The sequence below is a fragment of the Sander lucioperca genome, chromosome 5, assembly GCF_008315115.2.
Source record: "Sander lucioperca isolate FBNREF2018 chromosome 5, SLUC_FBN_1.2, whole genome shotgun sequence".
NCBI classification, from domain to species: Eukaryota; Metazoa; Chordata; class Actinopteri; order Perciformes; family Percidae; genus Sander; species Sander lucioperca.
Genome location: NC_050177.1, coordinates 35498223 through 35512014, shown reverse-complemented (window position 1 = coordinate 35512014; position 13792 = coordinate 35498223). Strand labels below are relative to the sequence as shown.

The following is a 13792-nucleotide window of genomic DNA, read 5'->3' as shown; positions in this document are numbered from 1 at the left end:
AAGTTAAAGTCCAATAAGTCCTTTATTAAACCGTATGAATGTGTGTCCCAGGCCAGGATAGGAAATTAACTAAACGATGTAAAGATCAACAAGCCAATGACAATGACAGATATGTTCATATTTGATTCATCCAATAAATTATTTTGTGTCTTAAATCCACCAGCCTTTTTCATATTTTACCAACATTTGCAGCATCCTGAGCCTTTTTGGTAAAGTTCCTAGAAAATCTCAGCCTAGAGTAATTAATTAATAGTAATAAGTATTCTTCTCCCCAAAACAAGTTTCCTTTTTATTTATTTTTTTATTTTTAAGAACTATACAAAAAACATTCATGTGTTATGGTGCGCATTCACCAGTGTTTTGTTGTTGTTGTGGTGTGCGTAGGCTACTCCTGATTTTGTCAGTCATCTCATCTCTTATATGCAGTGGCATAACGAGCCAACACCGGGCCCCTATGCAGGATTATCAAGGCGGGCTACCATCAATAGGACAGGACAGGATCATAGAGTCACAGCAATTCCTGTTTTTCACCTTTATGACGCAAAAAAAAAGTGGCTGGTAAAAAGTCCCTGTGGCAGGTGGATTTAAAAATCCACCTGCCACAGTGGCTGGTGGTCAAAAAAGTTAACTTCATGCCCTGGTGGTGATAGTCCTGGAAGCAATTTCTCATTTTGGTAATGCAGAGGAACATCTTGCATTTGGTACATCTCATGTATGTCTTGCTCTTGCAGCCCTTATTTCTGCATCTTTCTGCATGCTTGGTATCCATCATCTCAGGCATGTGCATGGCTCCTAGTCTGCACACAGATGGCTCTGGTTGTGGTATCCTCATTTTAGATGGTGGCTCATACTCATCCTCACTCTCTTCACAGCTGTTATCCAGTTCCGGACTCTCCAACTGCTCTTCAGCTAGGACTAATTTGAAGTCCAGGTACTGATGTGTGTTCTCGGATGGTCTGTGCAGAGCTTTGCTGTCAGATTTGTATTGTATCCAGGAGTTTGTGATGGCAACATCAAAGAAGTGACTGATCACACGTGATGTCCATTTCTTGGTCCTGCTTGACATACGATAGAAGCTAAGCATGCGATCACAAAGATCCATACCACCCATGTTGTCATTATACTGCTTAATTACTGCTGGTCTTTTAACCTGGACCAGGTGCTTTTCTTTCTTGGACCATCTGGTACAGATGTCTTCCGGGTCTTTCCCATGAACAGTGGATGCCATGAGCACTGGTTTGTTGTCGAACCATTTTGTGATGGCCAGCTCAGGACTCTTTCTGGCCACTGCCAACTCCTAACCTTTGGACTGTAAAGGTATTCTTCCCTTGGTAGACTTCAAAATCAAGCATCAGACCATTTGGGGATGCGAGGACAAAGACCTTTAGGCCAGTAGGGTTTGGCTTGCCGGGAACATATTGCCTGACTGGAATGTCTGCCTGTAAATGGGATGATTTGCTCATCAATGCAGACCCTTTCTGGCTTTGCAAGGCTGAGACAGCCTTGCCGCACACGATCGAGTATTGGCCTGACTTTCCAAAGAATATCTGCCTTCTTTGTTTCCTCTGTTACAGCCAGGTCATTGACAATCTTGAGGGAGTTTCTTATCCTGAAGAATCTATCCCTAGTCATTTTGCTACTTATGACTGTTACTTTAGTTTTTTTGGCCCAAAACATTTTAATTCTGGGATAGCCAAGGCAGGCCATGTGGACTGAAATGCCAAAGAAGATTTTTATTTCTTGTGGCGTAGTGTTCATACACACTCCTCTGCTTTGCAGCTCTCTTTGATTTGTGTATGTTGCCAAATCTTCAAAGACCTTGTTGTCAATGTACTGTGAAAAGTGTTCAATTGGACTCCAGTCTGCACGTGTTGTAGGGTCATCTTGACACACAGGAAGCCCAGGTAACACAGGTGCAAATCTAATATGAAGGAAAAAAGAATAATAAATGATAAATAATGACAGTTTAAATACTCAATGCAGCTGAATTTAAAATTGTGGAACAGCATGAAACATACATGTTACTCCTGGCCCACAGATGGCGTCGAGTTTTCTGCTCTGCCCTGTCTGTATCTGTGTCTGCATCTGTCCCTTCAACTGAGCCTTCTGCGTCGTCTTCCTCTTCTTCATCACCGTCTTCTTAGTCATTATTTACATGAAGATAGTCCTGATGTCCACTATAATTGACATTCATAAAATGGCAAATTTTTCAAAAGATACATAATGTAGTTGCTATCAGAACTAAATATATGATTCCTAACACCTTAATGAACAAGATGTAAAAATATATGATTATCATAGTAACAAAACTGTTATAACCTTAGATGGTTAATAATGCACGCACACTTTGAACGGTTAACGGACTTTACTTAACGTCTGCAGCACATACACAGGTAGAAAAACAGGCAGGTAGCAGCACATGTCAACAGGGCGGGGTACCCCTCTTCACGTCCCTGGGGGAACCTGGGTTAATTAATAAAGGTTCCAGGGTGCCGTACCCGTAAACACAGTGACACAGTTTCAGTATGTAACACTTCTCACCCTTTAAGTGAAAACATAATGTAAACAAATACAACTATGCAACTCAGGTCCCCTTTGTAAACTCATTTACTTAAATATTTTCTGTCACGTTACGGCCTTTTCCTATCTTACAGAAATGTGTCTTGCATAATATTTTTAAAACAATCTTAAACAACAATCTGCCAGATGCTTTGTGCTTTAATACCTTAACATTTAACATTTTGTCCTAGCTTTTGGACCATTTAACATGCCAGTCTATCTGGAGGCTTGTGCTGCCTCTTAGATCTCCTCAGTCCCACTGTGGGACCAACAGGTCCTGTAGCAGGTTGTGTACTCCCAGCCAAGTTGGGGTACAGACGGGCTGGCCAACCTGTACAGACTCACTTTGCACAGACAGTCCATCAGTTAGCTGTGGTGCTACTGGCACCTCAAAATCAGCCGCAGAGCTGTCCACACTGTCCTTGCGTGTAACACTCTGAGGCCTCTCCCCTTCAGCCCCACGGCGAGCACGCAGGTGATCCTGGTGCCTGCGGGTCTCCGTCCATCCAACAAGTCCACCATGAAGGACACCGGTCCCGTCTGGCGGCTGATGAGTCCTAGCAGCCAGGGAGGACCCTGAACAAAGTTCTTGACAAACACACAGTACCCAGGCTTAAAAAGTCTCTCTTTAGCATGTTGGTCTCGCCTCACTTTCTGCTCTTCCTGCGACCAGACAACTCTCGCTCCGACGCCTGGGTGGAGCAGATCCAGATGAGATTTGGGCTTTCTCCCCATTAACATTTCTGCTGGGGAGACGCCTGTGGTTGTGTGGGGAGTGATCCTATATTGGAACAAGAAGCGGGAAAGCTTAGTTTCCAGTGTATGTCCTGACATCTTTCGTAGACCATCTTTCAGGGTCTCCACGGCTCGTTCTGCTAAGCCATTGGAGGCCGGATGATAGGGAGCCGTGCAGACATGTCGGATACCATTTTTCTCCATGAACTCTTGGAACAACTCACTGGTGAAAGTGGGACCGTTGTCTGTCACAAGAGTATCTGGCAACCCGTGAGTAGCAAAGATGCTCCTGAGCTTTTCTGTGGTGACTGAGGCAGTAATGTTTGACATGATGTGTGTGTCCAGCCACTTAGAATGTGCATCTACCAGCACTAGGAACATGTGACCAATAAATGGACCAGCAAAATCCAGGTGAAGCCTCGACCACGAGCGACCAGGCCACTCCCATGGGTGGAGCGGGGCAGGTGCTGGCATCTTTTGGTTACTTTGACATTGTGCACATGCCTTTACTTTTTCTTCTAGAGTGCTGTCCATCCCCGGCCACCACGCAAATGACCTGGCAAGGCTCTTCATCCGGGACATGCCAGGGTGGGCGTCATGCAGCTCGTCCATCACCTGTGCCTGCCCTGGGGGTGGAACAATCACTCTGGATCCCCAGAGGAGACAGCCATCCTGGACACTTAGCTCTAGCTGACGCTTGAAATAGGACTTAAACACCTCCTGCTCAACAGCTTCTGGCCAGCCCTGCATCACCCATCTCTTAACTTTAGATAACACTGGGTCTCTCTCAGTCCACATTTTTACTTGCTTTGATGTCACTGGAGTGTTAGACAGCCTGTCTAACATGAACACAGTCTCTGGGGGCAGGAAAGTTTGGTTCGGTGTGTCTGGAAGCGGGAGTCGGCTAAAGGCATCAGCATTGGCATTTTCGCTACCCGCCTTGTACACTATTTTGTACTGATACGCTGAGAGGGTTAGTGCCCAGCACTGTACTCTTGCTGAAGCCATCGGCGGGATGCCTTTTGACTCACTGAACAGACCCATAAGGGGCTTATGGTCTATATAGATGGTAAAGGGACGACCATACAGGTACTGGTGAAACCGTTTCACAGCAAAAACCACAGCTAGTCCCTTTTTCTCTAACTGCGAGTACCCTTTTTCTGCTGAAGTGAGAGTGCGTGACACATATCCAATCGGCTTTTCAGAGTCGTCTTCCATCTGGTGCGAAAGGACCGCCCCCACACCATAGGGCGAAGCGTCACAGGACAGGATGACATCCCTGTCTGGATCAAAGTGCACCAGCAGTGGATCAGAGTGTTAACAGTTCTTTTACCTGCTGAAATGCTGCCTCTTGTGCTTGCTGCCACTTCCATGAGCTGTCTTTATGCAGTAGCTGATAGAGGGGGGGCCAGTACAGTGGAGAAGTCAGGTAAGAATTTGCCATAGTAGTTCACTAAGCCCAAGAACGACCTGAGTTCTGCCACATTCTTTGGACTTGGAGCCTCCTTTACTGCCCTCACCTTCTCTTCCACAGGAGACAGACCTTGAGCCGTAATCCTGTGGCCCAGGTAGGTGACACTTGGAGCTTGGAAAATGCACTTACTGCGCTTCAACCGCAGCCCGGCTTCTGCCATCCTCTTCAACACCTGGCCCAAGTTACTCAGATGCTCCTCCTCTGTTTTCCCGGTGACCAAAATGTCATCCAAGTAGACTGCCACATGGGGAATGTTTTGGAGCAGATTGTCCATGGTGCGTTGAAAGATAGCCGGACTGGATGCCACGCCAAATACCAGGCGGTTATACTTGAATAACCCTTTGTGGGTGTTGATGGTGACATACTGTTTTGATTCCTCGTCCAGCTGCTGGTACGTGTGACTCATGTCCAGTTTTGTGCATGTCTTTCCACCTGCCAGAGTAGCAAACAGGTCCTCCACCCGTGGCAGAGGGGGTATCAAGCTGTGAGGCCGTCAGTTTGTAGTCTCCACAGATGCGTACCTCACCATCATCTTTCAAAACTGGCACAATCGGGGCTGCCCAGTCTGAAAACTCAATAGGCTCAATGACACCTAGCTGCTGGAGCCTCTCCAGCTCTGCCTCCACCTTGGCTTTCATGGCATATGGCACTGGGCGAGGTCTGAAGAAACGTGGTTGCGCTTTGGGGTCTACACATAGTTTTACAGTTGTGCCATGGAGGGTGCCCAGCTCATCTTTAAAAACATCTGCGTACTTTCCTAGGATGTCTTCAATCACTCTCATGTGCTTGATTTCCCCCCAATTCAGGCAAACTTTCCGCAGGATGTCACGACCAAGCAAACTTGGCCCCTCTCCCTTTACCACAAACAGCCTCGCTGTAGCCTCCTGCCCTTGGTACACAATGTTCACTTCTGTAGCTCCAAGAAGTGGAATGCACTCACCCGTATATGTCCTCAGTCTGACATTAGTCTCTTTGAGTGCAGGCGCTTCCTCTGAGCGCCACAAGTTGAGGTAGGTAGCTTGACTTATCACTGATGCTGAGGCGCCCGTGTCCACCTCCATTTCCAGCTCCTTTCCATTTAACTGCAATGTTGCATTGAAGGGCTCAGCCCGAGGCTCGCTGAGGTCGAACATGTTAAAGGAAATCTGCTCCTCAGCCTCCTCCCTCTCCAGGTGATGTGTGTTCATGTTGGGCCTTGATTTCCCCCAATCCTTTCTCTGTTTATTCTTAGCAGCTCTGCACTTCTTTGCAATGTGTCCCTTCTTCTTACAGTTATGACATACAGTGTCTTTAAAACCACAGTCATTAGCAAAATGTGCTCCTCCGCACCGGTTACATTCAACTGACTTTACTGGCTTGCCCGTTTTCTCCTTGAACACCTGATGAACGGCGCGTTGCTGCACACTCCCGTTAGCCTGTTGAATGTCTTTAGTGTTATTTGCCGTGGTTTCCATTGCTTGTGCAATCTCCAACGCCTTCTTGAACGTGAGTGTAGCTTCCCCCAACAACCGGCGTTGCATGCCGTCTTCACTGATGCCACAGGCTAACCTGTCGTGCATCATGTCAACCAGGGTCGCTCCAAACTCACAGTGCTCTGATAACTGTCTCAGTTCCGACACAAACGCAGCCACCGAAACTCCTGGCCTGCGGGCATGAGTATGAAACTTGAAGCGCTGAACAATTACAGATGACTTCGGGTTGTGGTGGTCTTGCACCATCTTCACCAGCTCCTTAAACCAAATACCTCCCGGGCTCCGCGGCGTAGCCAGGTTGCGTATCAGTTTATACGTCTTTGCCCCGCACACACTGAGGAGGATGGAGCATTTCTTTTCCTCTTCTGTAATGTCATTCGCCAGGAAAAAGTGCTCCAGTCTCTCAACGTATTCAATCCAGTCACCGTCCGACTCGACATATTCACTAAGTGAACCCACAGTAGCCATGCTTAAACTACACGGAAACTTCTTCTTCGACCTAACTCGGTTTTAATCCTCGTCGCCAGTGTTATAACCTCAGATGGTTAATAATGCACGCACACTTTGAACGGTTAACAGACTTTACTTAACGTCTGCAGCACATAGGCTACACAGGTAAAAAAACACGCAGGTAGCGGCACATGTCAACAGGGCGGGGTACCCCTCTTCACGTCACTGGGGGAACTGTAGGATTTTAATCTAAAATGTGACCGATTTGACCGGTCTGGCCCTAAAAAGGCCAGACTTAACCTGATTTGTGTTCGTTTACTGGTAGATCAGATAAATAAAACTCAGGAATCAAATCAAGACCAGGATTCGTCCAGTTAAAGTTAATAACAAGTTTAGTGAATGATATTGCAGAAATACAAGTACATGTACATGGATCTGATACAAGGCAAAGTCTATCTCCTAACGGACCGACAGCGTTTCCCCTAGCATCAGGTGCTGCTAAGTTAAAATGCTGTCTATTTATCCATTTCTGTCCCATCCCTGGTGGTGCCCTCATCAGTTTGGATCCAGTCCAGATCTTCTGGCTCCAGCCGGCTCCTGACTAATTTGTAACACTGTATAAAAAACATGACCTTGACTTCCAATTCTCAGCTCAGAAGAAGCCAGCCGCTATTGTTGGATTCTGAACACCTGTGTTTTAATCTCCAGCAAACTTTAAGGAGTTTTCATGAGAGCCAGGTCATTTCCATACAGTGTCACAAATCCCGCGCTTGCATAGTGCTGACCATTGTTTTGCCTCGTTCCCTCCCCTGATCAGAGTTTCTTTCTCACCCTTCCTTTAACCCAGGGAAACAGAGACATTGAGGTCAGCCCCATGAACTCTAAAACCTTTTCTCAACACTTTCACAAAATATATTCTAACAGAACCTGGGTTGATTAATAAAGGTTCCGGGGTGCCGTACCCGTAGTGACACAGTTTCAGTCTGTAACAAAAACCATAGACAAACAATATTTGACTCACCTCTTACCTTTCCATAAAATGTGCTTGTTCCTGTGCCGTCAATTTTGGATTAAAAGATAGAGGTGGTTCCCTCCCAGTCAATCAAATAACATATCACTGAAAAGCCCAGGATGTCCTCTGTACAGTACAGCAGGAATTAAGAGACTTGCACAAAAGATTCCAAGGAGAGGGATGAAACTCAAATGTCCACTACAGTGGACATAAGTCAATGGGCTGGGTCTCAGGAGCTTCTTAAATTGACCTGGCAATGCGAGACTATAGGTTGAAGGTAACATTAAAGGTCCAATATGTAATATATTTACTGTAAAAAAATCCAAAAATGACCCCAATGCGTCATCAGATATTAAAGAAACATGCTAAGTTGAAATACTATCTTTTCTGACAACAATGCTAATGCCAGTATTATCTCCTTTTCGTGACGGATTTCCGTTCCGTGACGGAATTTCTGTTTGGGTTTTGGCCTGTTTGTTGTTATCAACTGCTCAGTTTGACAGCCAGGCCGGGTAACCAGATATACCTGTAAACACGAAAACCCAGCGCGCTACAACTGTAACGTTAGTACAGCCATGAAAGCAGCAAACAAACGAACAGGATCAATGGAGATAGATTCTACCTGACCTAAAAAAACGGCATGTTTCTGACAGTTGCGTAACCAGAGACGTAACAAACCCTGGGTATATATTGAAGATGTATTTGAAAGATGGAGACAGCTTAGAGCCCAAAAGACGCAGAGTTGGCTAATTTCCTCCTGAACAGGTAAGCGTTAGCTTCAGGATAATTTATCACGGCACAAGAGACGGGCATTTTATGTCATTTCAACATTTGTGTACTCACTTTGAATATAGCTAGACTAGCTAACGTTACCCGAGTTGGTTACTTGCAAAAACAATTGAGACACAGACAGTAAAGTGATCCCGACTGGTCCTGGCTAACGCTGCCATGCTAACTCTGCTAACTGCTAACGTTACCGGAGGACCAGGCAAGCAGGCCACGGCTGTTTACAACAGCCGCTTTCCGACCAAGTAGTTACAGGAACGTAGTTATAGGAAAAGTCCACTTCTAAACAGATCTACTAACTACTCTCCCCCAAAACCGTTTTTTCCAATTGCATTCGCATTGGCCAAGTGGTGGAGTGATGCAAGCACGGCAACGGTCTTTTATAGTGTTAAAATCAGAAAACAAATACACCAAAAAAAGTATGAACTAAATACTAAATCTAATGTATATAGCATATTTGTCATAATTTAAACAAGTCTCCCGAAGAGAAATGGGTATCTCTCTCTCCCCCGCCTCTGCCTGCTGTGCTGCGGAGGTGTGTGTGTGACTGTGTGTGTGACGGCCGGCGAGCCGCAGGACACGCTTGTGGAGTTTAACTCCGAAAAGACAGTTAACCACAGGTTTCCGTTAATCTTATGATGGACATGTGTTGTGATATTTAAACAAACGAACCGTCAATGGCGAAATAAAAGCCTCTTATTTACGAGACCGGTCTGAGAGACCTCCAGCTTACAGCGGGGTCTCTGAGCCAGTCAAGGCCGAGTGACAAGTTAGCGGCCGGGGCAGGCGCCTGCTGGCTGTCGCCTCACTTCATGGAGCTTCTCAACTCCGAAAACTTTGAAGCAAATTGTCAATTCGGTATCAATTTTCGCAAGACTATTTATATTTGAAATCTAAACAGTTAATTTCTCGTGAAATTAGTGATGAATAAGATGGCGAAAATTGTTAAAATTGTCCAGTTGTTGGTCTGTCTGTACTGGAAACCTGACCCTCGTTCACCTAGGTTCATATGCTGAAAAGAGAAAAGACCCTGCCCTGAAGTAGGAGCTGAAAGAGTTACAGGAACTGCGGCCAGAGGGACTTAAAAATCCCCAAATTGGTCCAGTTGGAACACAAGAAAAAAAGGGTTCTAGGAATTTTATGCTCTAGGAACTGCAAAAATCCCTCCGGTCGGAAAGCGGCTAACGTGTAGCCTGTTCAGCAGCCGTAGCCGACAACGGTGAGTTATTTTAAGCCAAGAGAGGGAGGCTGTAAATCGGGAAGAGAGGACCGTGAGTTTGCAGTGTGTTTAGCGATTGTTGCCATAATTCTAAGCCAATAAAGTGTGTTCAGTCGGGTGGAGAGGACGGCAAGGTTGTGTTATTTTTAGTGGTTCCTACAGTAATTCTAAGCCGAAAAAGTGTGATCACAGGCTTTTATGACAATGTCAATATAGCCAGCATCTAACGTTAGCTACTACGCTGTGCTGTGAAGTCTGGGGAGGACGGGGGCGGGGGAGACGACTCTCTCCAGTATTTTGAATTTGTACTGCAGTAACTATTTTGAACACTAGCTGTCAGTATTACATATTGCACCTTTAACTTGTATGTAGGCCTAATTTGTAGCCTACAGGCTAAAACATTCAAGATTCAAGATACTTTATTGCTTTATTGTCATTGTATGAACACAACGAAATTCCGTTGGTGGCAATCAGTGCAATCACACTGCTGGCAGATCTTTTTTTTTTTTTCCAGTTTGTAGCTATACATTTATTCCACTATGTATTTATAATTTGAGAGAGCAATCAATGGAAGTTACCTAGAAACTAATTTACACCAAAGTTCTAATCAAGTAGCCTTACCAACAGACAAGCTTTAATCTGCAACAGTGTATCTTGCAAAAACCAGATGAGAACACAGTTTGCAGGCTGTCATAACCATCAACCATATAATAGTCAATTAAAGCTCTAAGTATATCACGTCCCAAAATGAGCAGTATCATCAGTGTTTACCATCACCACCACTACTGTGTATATATATATTGATGAATGTTTAAACTTCAAATGCCATATTGATCATCTAACAAAAAAATATCTAAATATGTTGGGCTATTTTTTAAGTTAAGACATTTTCTCCCACACTCAGCACTTCTCACCTTATACAAAACTTTGTTTGAGCCCCATTCAAACTATTGTAATGTCATATGGTGTAACACTTTTCCCAGCCACTTGAAAAAACTACAGATTCTACAGAAAAAATCATACGGGCATTAACGTGGTCTGAGCCCAATATCCCCACTCGTCCTTTATTTTGTTGTCTGGGTTTATTAAGGCTTACCGAAAATAATGTCTTTCAGAATGCCTGCATGATATTCCAGGTTATACATAGGTTAAACTACCGTTTGTGTGTGCTTATTCCAATCAGTCATCCACTGCACACTTATGACACAAGGAAAAAACACCTAATCACTGGCAAAAAACGACGGTTGAAGTGTACGAGCTTGAGTATAGTTTGTAGGGGACCGCAGATTTGGAACGAGCTTGAGGAAAACTTGTCGTATTCTGTCTCCATCTTAAAGAAAAGTCTCAAGGAAAAATTGCTCGTAACATATGATTGTTGATTATTTTTTAAATGCTATAGTTTGTCTAGACCGTCTGTCTGTTTGTAGTATTTGTCTATGTTAGTCTAAGTATGTCTAAGTCTGGTCTAAGTATCTGTATTTTGTTGTATTTTGTATTGTTTATTTTTGTGTCTATGGTAAATTGAGTTTTGGTTTGTATATTATCTGTTGTTGTTTATTGTTATCAGGCCCCCTCTGAAAAGCTTTTAGTAGCTTATTTGGGGTTCCCCATTTCACACGGCTCATACATGATCATTGTACCTTATGAAATTATGTTTAATGATACATTGATGACGTGTGAAATAAACGTGTAAAACCGTGTGTTTAGTTTCAGTGTTTGGGTCCCATCATAGTGTTACTGAAGACAGTGCACCACAATACATCTTGACATTAATGAAATGCATAAATGAGTATTAATACCTAGCGAGCATCATGCATATGACAAGTATTATTTCTGATTAAACTTAGCTATTTCTTTGTGAGGAATCATCAATCATTAGTAGAACTGAATATAATTCATTTTATTGTCATTGCTCAATGAAGTAAAACAAGTAGTAAGTACCAATCCTGATGGTGCATACACACATATAGCAATGGAGAAAAATAAAAATATAGGTGAAGAGCCAAAATAAATAAACATGTTATAGATAAGAAAAATGCATTTGCAAGGATCACATAAATACGTTTTTTTACTGACACCAGTAATGGCTGTATTCAATGCAAGACTCAAAATATGTAGAATAATTGCTTACAGAGAGATACTTCCTTTGTTCGACGAGTTGCGTTGACAAAAGCAGAGCACTTAACATACTCAGTATTCTGCCTGCAGTAACTGACAGTCTGACAAAGAAAAATAATTATATTATGCACTTCTGACTTCATCTGCAGATTTAAAAGCCTTTTCATTTGACAGCATGATGAGCGTAACAGTGAAATCCCTCAGAGAGGGAGACATGACTGGAAGTGGTGTTGCAACACTGACTGGTGAAGGACAATTAAGTTGAAAAGGTTACAGACTCATGGAACTCTCTGTTCCAGTTGGGGATAGATACATCTTGAGGCAGCTGTTCTTCTTATAGGCTCTGAACACTAGTACACAGGTGTTTTCAGTTAATCTGGCTGCATAAACCTCTTCCCAGGACTGTGTAGGTGTGTATAGACTTTGATTGATTGATTGATTGACATCTTCCTGAGTCTCCTGTTAGCTTTGTTATACCTAGGGTGGGACAAATTACACATTTATCATTCCTTATTGATGGATGAAGATCTGACCTAATAAAATGTCATCAAAGCTCCGGCCCATCTTTACCCTGAGCGGAGGTGTTATCAGCCAGAATAACTGGAAACATCATTGTGGATTTTCAGAGGCTTTCTTTTTATTCTGCATGTTTTCAAAAATCATTCAGTAAGATTTCATGAGGTGGTCAGGCCTTATCTTATCATGGAAGCATTCGGATCCTTTACTTTAGTAAAAATACCAATTCCACAATGCAAAAATGCATTTAATATCCTAAACATGTACTTAAAGTATCAAAAGCGAAAGTAATCATTCTGCAGAAAAAAGGCCACTGTGACTAATATATTATTAGATTATTAGATTGGAAATACTGATGTATCAATGTGTAAGCATAATTTTACTGTTGTAGCTGCTCAAGGAGGACCTTGTTTAACTAGGCTACTAGCCAGGTAATTTAGTCATGCCCCCTCTTAAGGCTCACAGGATCAATCTACGGGGTCATGTGATGATTAAAGGGATAGTTCAGATTTTTTGAAGTGTGGTTGTATGAGGTACTTATCTATAGTCAGAGTATTACCTACAGTAGCTGGCGGTTGGCACGCCTCCAGTTTGGAGACGCAGACAGGAGAACCAACATGGAAGAAAAGCAATGTACTGCTGTGGACGTGGATATTTAGAATATTTTCACCTCTTTGCCTTGCCATCAGACAGCCCTTTACGACTTACGACGGGGAACTGAAGCCGTTGGATACATTCATACTCTCTTCACTGAGAGGAAGCCTCTCTTTTGCAGGAATGCCCTGACCACATCCAGTACACACCATCTGATTATTGTTGCTGTTGTTATTGTTAACATTATTGTTATTATCTTTCTTTTTCTCTTATTATTTTTGTACTAATCTTCACGTAAAGCACACTGATGTTTCCCCCAGATATGAACTGTAGGCCTACTATTATATAAAGCTCCGCCTGTGGCATTTTACACCTTGCGTTGAAGAGCACTGTCCATTGTATAAAACCTACACTAGATTTAAAATGAGCTGCAAAACTGACAGCAGGATGATAGTCTTAGCACCTAACAAAAGGATCCTCCAGCTCTCAAAAATCAGTTTAGAAGTCATTATTTTAATATTCCAAACCATTATGTTCTTCTGGACTGGTTGTGATTGAGTATGGTCTGTTTGACTGCTCATGTATTACCCACTATGAAATGATGTCTCCACTGGCTGCTGCAACCAAACTTTCTACCTCTCTTGCATCATCTTTCTTATCAAGCTCCAGTTTAAGTGACGTGTGTATGGTGTCTTGGAGCTTTAGAGTTTGTGTCCAGCCCTCTAATGCCATCTAGTGCTTTAGGATATTCTCACAAGGTGTTTGTTTGCATGATGTGTAGCTATTGGGGTTTACCACCAGGTGGCAGTAGTGTATAAGAATGTAACTCTTTTCAGCGTGGACTGGCCCCTCTGAGA

The 13792-nt window shown here is 43.5% G+C and overlaps 1 pseudogene; it reads right to left on the bottom strand.

Annotated features, from left to right (window-relative positions):
* Positions 1-2542: 2542 nt before the first annotated feature.
* Positions 2543-5699, bottom strand: LOC116038897 (annotated as a pseudogene).
* Between the last annotated feature and the right edge of the window lie 8093 nt (positions 5700-13792).